We start from the raw sequence: 7,753 nt of genomic DNA on the forward strand, positions 1-7,753 counted from the left end.
TTGCATGAGGTACACGTGCGGGGCTCACTTCGCATGCCTCTCGGGGTGGACGGAGCGGCGTGCGGGCCGGGAGGGTTGGGGGGGTGAGTGGAGGGGGGCGGCGAAGTGAAGTCAAACTGGTGTTAATTAAAAGCAGGGGCTGGCAGAGGGGCGCGCGCCTGTCTGCCCCCCTCTCTGGGTGGTCTGCGCTCTGATAAACACAGGGGCCGCTCCCAGGGCACCCCTTAGCCCCCCTGGATACATTTCATGCTCACATTACCGCCTCGACTGCAGCAGAGTCTCCTTCACTTAAGCAATTAGCCAGTAAAAATACTTTGCTCAGGGAGAGGAAGAAGAGCCGCATTTGTCTGTTTTTTACACAAGTCACTGGGCTTTTATTGGAGGGAAAATAACTGCATTAGCCTCCACCAGCCAGCCTGGGCAAAATCAGCACAGCTCCAGCCAAAGTCCTGGGAGCCCAGGGGTGCATTATCAGTTACCCGCACGGTGACCCCGCGCGTGACCCGACGTTATCGCTCTACGCTGCACTGACAGGGAAAAAAGACCTTCAGAGCTTTGACATGAAAACGCTGGAGATTCGGGTCCCGGATAAGCGTGCGCTGGAACCGCTATGTGGAACCTCCAAGCGCTTACAGGCTGGGCGTGTGCTACACGGGGACGGGCCAAGTATAGCAACATACGTGCCTTGCAGGAACATGCAACGCCATACGATGCTTTTTACTGAAGGCTTTCTTTTTTTCTTGAGCAGCGAGATCCGAGGGGCAGAGCACCCACATTGTAAGAACTACATCATTATGTATTTTTATGTTTTATTTGTGCACTTGGCTAATAATGACCTTAGGCACATACATATATGCAGAAAAAAGAACTACCTCATTATAGTACCCGCAACGTCCTATATGCAATTGGGGTTTTTATTTGTTTTTCTTTCTTTTCAGGGAAATTAAAAATGTTGTATGCGTTGGTACAGGGAAAGAAAAGTCCAAATTTGAGAAAATGGCAGGTTTCATTGCATCGTTTAATATGTCTGCAGTAACCACGTTAAGCCTCCGGCTTCCCTTACCAGCTGCGTGATAAATACCGGTCTGCGCACTGACTTGCCCATGTCAGGGAGAGTGAGTGGTTGTAAAGCTTTGTGATATCCGCCTCCCCTCCCCCCGCCCCTTACATTCAGATGAACATGGATGGGGTGGGTGGCATACGGGGAATAGCGACCCCCTTCTAATTAAGAGCCAGTGTTCACATGTTCACAGAGAGTGGATGTATTCTGGAGAGGACAGGGCTTCGTGGAGTGCGTGTTATGAGACTCGAGAGGATAGCTCAGGGGCAACGCGCTCGCCGTGGGTACAAGCCGACGAGAAGCAACACAGGTTCGGTCCCCGGGTCGCGCTTATAAACCTCCGGGTATTAAACGCATTAAAGAACCTATCATAATCACGGCGTCCTGCTGAAGGCACTTTTCTCCATAGGTCAGCATCATGGGTGCGGGAAGCAAAGATAAAAAAATAGTATTAAGCGGTTCGAACCTATGTGTCAAGCACGTTATTCGCACTTGATTGTTTTCCCAAACAAACAGTAAATATGCGTAAATCGGCACGCTTGTTTGTTTAGTTATCTCGCTATGCCTAAGCCTGCCTTCTTGTTTTGAAGGTGTAACCCTTGCCACAGGCTGTTGCCAGGTGACAAGGCAAGCCAGGGGTGTTTGTGGTGTCACAGTTGTGCGTACGAAAGCCAATCGCAAGGAGGTGGAATCGCACATTCTAATGTACAGGGAACCGATGTTCACAGTATCTGGTGCTAACGACCCACATTGTGTACGGCATCTCGCCATGGTGACACCACCGAGTGCAGGATATCTCCTGCATAGTGGGGAAACATTAGTGTTGTTCTTTCAAAGCACAGTGAAACTACCTGATATAGATGGATAACGTGTCAGTAGCGATGTGTAGAGCCAGATATTAACAGAGTGATGCGATTTTTAGGGTTTTTTTGGTGGCAATTTTAAAGCACAAAACAAAGTTCCGATCGCAGGATAGGGACTTTGTGCCATACCTGATTAAATCAAAAAAGTGATGGGTGGAAGGTTTTGAATTAACCTGAACTACTGCCACTGCTCCGGGCAACCTTCCACCAATGGCAGCAGCTCTGTCCGCACTGCTAGGGCAGGTCCCCGTCCGCCATGGTGGGTGGGCCTCATCAGTGAGATGCAGCTTGGTTTCCTATGGCACTGGAGCAAGGGACCTACTTCGCGGCACTATGGCCAAAAAAGCGATGGGTAAAAGGGTTTGAACGAATCTGAACAACTGGCACTGCTCTGGGCAACCTTGCACGCCACCATGTTTTTGTCCGTCTGCACCATTGCAAAAGGGGTCCAGTCTGATTTAACACCAGTGATGAATACATGGCATGCCTATATGTACAAGAGTTGTCCACCCACACAAACAGCTGCCGTGTTTTGTGTTATCTGTGTTGTCCGTCCATCTAGCGAGGCATTTTAGTAGGCCGCACAGCGCGTCTATGGTCAGAAATGCAACCCCCGCAGACTGCATGGAACGTCCTTCCCCGGTCTGGGGGGATTGCAGCGCCTCTGTTCTGCGTATGCGTCAGTCCGGCCGCTGGGTTCACGTTACACGTCGGGGCCATCGGTAGCCATGGAGATGGTCACTGCGCGCGTGACTTGCTCTGCGCGTTAACTGCGCTCCATCCCGGGCGGGCGGCAAAAACGTGGAGTCGGGCTAAATGCAAAGGGCACAACGACTGACAAACTGAGAAAAACAAAGAGGCGGCCAAAGGGACAGGCGGCAGTTAAGAAAATGGAGGGTAAAAAACAGGCAAGAAGCAATGTAATGGCAAAAAGACAGGCAGATGAGCAAAACGCCATTAAAGAAGGTCAACGCCAGGGACATTGAGAGACATGGGGAGGGGAGGAGTGGGGGGGGGCATCAACAGCGAGAAGAAAGGCAAAAACATAGGGAGGTGGGCTAGAAAGAAGGTCCGCCCGAGAAAGAAGGCCACTATCAGGGCACACAAAGACATTTTAGTTTTAAAATGAAAGTATTAAGGAGATAGAATACTACGGGCCTGATTTACAAACATGTTTTCCAATGGGCAAATCGCTTTGTATATCAGGTTCTACAAATCCCGATGGAATAAAAGTTGCATCTCAAATGTTGCACGACATGTGGAATACAGCTGAATAATTATAATGGGCAAACAATCTATCAGAAATAGAGATGTTGTTTAAGCACACAGGGGTTTCTTTACAAAGCATTTTTCAATGGGATATTCCCATTAAAAAAAACGTGTTTGTAAATCAGGGCCATAGTGCCTCAATTTACCCTGACTGGCTTGTTTTAAAGCAACTCCTAGCGAAGTAGGGGCCGCCCAAATCGATGTCCCCTCACACAACCCCCTGCCCGATCCTGCTGCTGACTTCCCCACTCGTCTCCCCACTCCATGCAGCCTCTGAGGGGGGAGGGGGGGTAGTACAAACTGCTACTTTTTAGTTTAGTTGGCATTTTGAAATTCGTGATTTGCGATCCCTGTGTTTCTCATTCCCCTTTGTGAGCCTTGTTTCTTCACATTGCGGATATTGGGGTGAATACTCGAAGCCACATTTCGTTTTGTGGCGTGGCCCTTCGAGTGGCGTATGATACGGGGTAGGAACAATAATGAAAACACGTATCAAAGCGTACAGACATATTCCGAAAACCCAAAGTTCCGGGGTCGAGATGTTTCGTGCAAAAAAAAAGTTACTGATTATTAAGTTTGTTTAACAAACTCCATAAAAAAAACATTGCAATAAAGGAACAACCAAAAAATCGAACCACATTTATATATATATATATATATATATATATATATATATATATATATATATATATATATATATATATATATATATATATATATATATATATATATATATATATATATATTAAAGGGAATTGGACAATAATAACAACAATGGCAGGAAGACGACAACCAAGTAACCGAATGGCAGGTTTTATAGCACTTGACGCTGTAACCGTTCTGCTTCTAAGCACTGCAATAATTGACAGCTGTTTGCATTGGCAAATGTAATGGTGCTGACTGGTACTCACTGGTACTCAGTGTATTGACCTGACAGGGGTGAAGGGTGGTAGGGGCCCAGGCCCTGCTGGGATTGGATGTTGAGAAGTGCAGAGTGGCCCCATGCAGAGGTGCGCCCTCTTCTGTTTAACGCATATATATTGTTATGTATTGCTCATGCAGGTATGCTAGCGTGCCCTTCCCTCTGTCTGCCCCGGTCCCCACCGCCCTTCAGGTCCCCCAGAGCACCTGGAGATCCCCATGGAAACGCCAGCGGCGCGTGGCATAATATACTGCATTGTGTCAGCTGTGCACAGGCTCGGACTGACCAATAAGGCATCAGGACTAGACCGAAGTACGGTCCCTACATGTTGGCGTGCGCCATTTTGTTTTCTTTTTTAAATGAAATGGGCCAGATTGGTGAGATACCGTTATAGATAATGCTTTTGACCAGATTTCAGGATCAAGTATTGTTTAAAATGCGCAATTTGCAACACATGTTACTAAACATGACCCCGCGTGGGTACTACTGTCTGAAAGGGCGGGGGTATTGGCGGCACTGGGCACCTTTTCTACCCCGGCTGCGCACCGGGACATGGCAATTCTACGCGACGTGCACTCAGCCCCGGGCGCCTTATGGCGCCGCCGATGTCACTGCGCAGCTGGCGTGATCTGGGGCCCTTCACAGTGTGCGGCGCTCTGGCGCACCTCCGTCCGGCCCGCGGTGCCATTCCTGGCTGGGAAGGGCGCCTGCCACCGGCAAGCACTCGCCGCGAATCTGCAGAAATGGCGCCCATTCGAGACAGTTGATGCAGAGATCAATCAGAGAAAAGGGGCACTATCGTGAATGGTGGGTAGAGGAGAGAATGGCAACCTCCTGCATAGGCGGCCAGGACAAGGCAGGCAGAAGTGTGTGCGCGGGGTTGTGCGCTGTCCGCTTCAGAAGGTGCGCAGCTCCCGCGCCTCCGGGCGTGGTGAGGCTCCCTGGTGGAGCCGCCTTCCATCTGGGGGTGCAAACCTCTTGATACAGTTTGCAAGTTGGTTCCCACCTGCCACGCGTGGCTTCCGGTGCGCAGGGTTGAAAAGTCGCTTTGCTCCACTTCCAGAAATGTTACTGCGTATGTACCATTCCCATCCCCTGCCAGATCAGGAGCACCCAGGATCCGTGTAATGCCCGGGGCTGCCCCTCCCCCACTATAACGAGACTCAGACACACTCGCGCGCGCATCACGCAGACACACACTCACGCACCTGTACAGCCCGCAAGGTCTTCATTCTTAGGGACGCCGCATGTGTCATTTTAAGGGGCAACCGGCATCTTTTTCCCATGGCCCGTGTAAGGAAACTCACCTGGTGTCTTATCAGACACCAACCTCGCTCTGAGCATCTTCTCGCCAAATCTCGTTCCTGGGCAACAAGTGGCTGTTTTTGATCAACACAACCTCCCGTGTATGAATCATAATGTCTTAGAGGTGTGTACATGGGATACACACTGCAGCCTTGGTTCGCTTGTATGTATTCCGGGTTCGCGGACCCCTGATACTCGTCCGGGGCGGCAGCGCGCGGCCCTACTGCGCGTGTTGCCCGTTATCGCAACTTCAGAAGCTGGAGGAGCCGGGCGCCATGAGGCCGGACGATGGCGCCCGCCAGACCGTGAAATTCCATCAGGACGTGTCTATGGCGAACTTTATAAATCGGGGGTTCGGGGTGCGGGAGCTGGCCGGCATGTCAACAAAACAGTGTCGTTCTACTTTTAAAAAATACGACTAACCAGTATTGTTCGGCTATGTTGTGATTTTCATGTGGTGTGGTCATGTTTATATTGGGGGGGAAGGTGAGGGGGGGGGGGACGCTCCCGCTCTGTTTCCTCTCTCATCGGGCAGGTAAAAGATGCCCCTCTGGGGTGGCGGTAGTCCGGTGCAATCAGGGGTCAAGTCCTAAAAAATAAAGTATGGGGCGTCATTAACATAACGATGGAATGCGGTGTCACCAGAAATTAGCATATCAATATGCCCTCTGGAAAAAGTGTGGGGGAGAGGGGCTCCTGAAAAAGTGGGGGGGGGACTCCGTCCACCCCCGTGCACCCTCGACTTGCGCCCTTCCCTCAGAGCGCAAACGCGTGTCAACAGAGGAGACGGACCAAGGCACCCCTCCTTCCAGCCCGAGCTCCTGACAGCTCGTTATCTCGAGGGGGGAGAGAGGTTAATTAACGCATCTGTTCTTTTTCTCAGGTGCCAACATCTTGGAGCACCCAAGGGGGGCGTCCGTGGCAGGACAAGGGCGAGATTGTTTACCCCGTAGATCTGATAAAAAAAGGAAGGCACATATAAAAAAAATGCACCATTCTCGGCCTAGAAAAAAGCGCGCGCTCCCTCGCGAAATAGGTCATCGGCACGAGTGGTTCCGTCATTGGGGGTGGAAAAGGCACACACAGCCGCACTGGGAGCATTTGCCGTGAGAGAAGCAAGTGGTGGCGTATTAGTGTCCACATGCATTCACCGATCCTACTCTCCAAGGAACCCCCCCCCCTCCCGCCCTCCAACGGAGACCGGCTGTGCAGCCACCCCCCGTTTCTCCTTTGGTGCCCTGGAGCGAAGGCTGGCGGAAATTAGCGCCTTCAAATTCACTGGGAAAAAATACATATTCAAATATTTAAAGGGGCACGGCAGAAAAAAAATTGTATTCAAAATACACCATTTTAAAGTTGGTATTTGGGCCATATCGCATGTAAATATCCCGTGCACCCGGCACAACCCGACAACCCCCCCCCCCCATTTCGCCAGCAGCGTTTGCAGGAGACGCCGCCAGTTTGCGGGTGCCACCGTGCTGGAGTGACTTACTTACCGTGCTGGGTGGCAGCCGCTGAGGCCCTGTGCGTGGGGTGGCAGCCGCCCGCTCGATGCCGGCGATGGCACGGCCCGTGCCGGCGGTGCGCGTGTGTGTGGCAGAAAGTTCTCACGAGTCCTGCTCTGGGCACGGCTCCGCTGCGCCAGCGCTATTTACATTTCCAAGATCTAAACACGCGCCGGGCAGGGCTAGAAGGCGCAGCAGAAACGGGCACTCATTCTGCGACCCAGCCGGGCTATTGGCTGTGTTTTTTTTTATTAAAGATCTGCTGGGAATATGTTTACGTTGTACAGTCTAAACATCCTCTCCGCGTCCCCGTCTATCTTGCTGCGAAATCAGAAACGGTGCTTTAAAGTGGGCAAGGCGCCGTACGGCGCAGCGGGCGACCCTTTGCCGAGTGCATGGATAGTTTTAATGCCTAAATTCGGGCTCTGACTGTGACACGAAAAACGAGAAAGTGCACCCGGGATTGTTGGCCGTGCTTTGCCCGAGTGCCCTTCTACAAAAATACAAAAAAGGGGGGGGGGATCAGGACGAACGTGGAGAATGTATAAAACATTTCTGTAAACGCAGCTGTATAGAAAAAAATGCCCCGAATGTATCTTTATTTTAAATAATTGTTAAGACAGTAAAAAAAACAGAGGTTGCCTCCCTTACCCCTCTCAGAAATACATCATTTAATTCGATAAAGATCTTATGAACAAAAATGAAATGCCACGCTTAGAAAAATGGCGATGTGTAGACCATTTTTGAACTTTCTAAAGCCAAGTCAGTTGGCCACAGATAGTCTACCGGGGAGAGCGGCATTTGGAAGTTTTTCGTCAGTGGTTTTTGG

The 7,753-nt window shown here is 50.7% G+C and overlaps 1 long non-coding RNA gene across 1 annotated transcript in view; it reads right to left on the reverse strand.

Annotated features, from left to right (window-relative positions):
• The window catches only part of LOC138526131 (uncharacterized), a 147,863-nt gene extending 140,844 nt beyond the window's left edge, over window positions 1-7,019 (reverse strand). Inside the window, exon 1 of the long non-coding RNA XR_011283506.1 lies at window positions 6,916-7,019. This is a non-coding gene — a long non-coding RNA (uncharacterized lncRNA). The remainder of the gene's footprint in view (window positions 1-6,915) is intronic.
• Window positions 7,020-7,753: the final 734 nt, after the last annotated feature.

Source organism: Ambystoma mexicanum, chromosome 1q (assembly GCF_040938575.1).
Source record: "Ambystoma mexicanum isolate Mex_15411 chromosome 1q, UKY_AmexF1_1, whole genome shotgun sequence".
In the NCBI taxonomy this organism is placed as follows: domain Eukaryota; kingdom Metazoa; phylum Chordata; class Amphibia; order Caudata; family Ambystomatidae; genus Ambystoma; species Ambystoma mexicanum.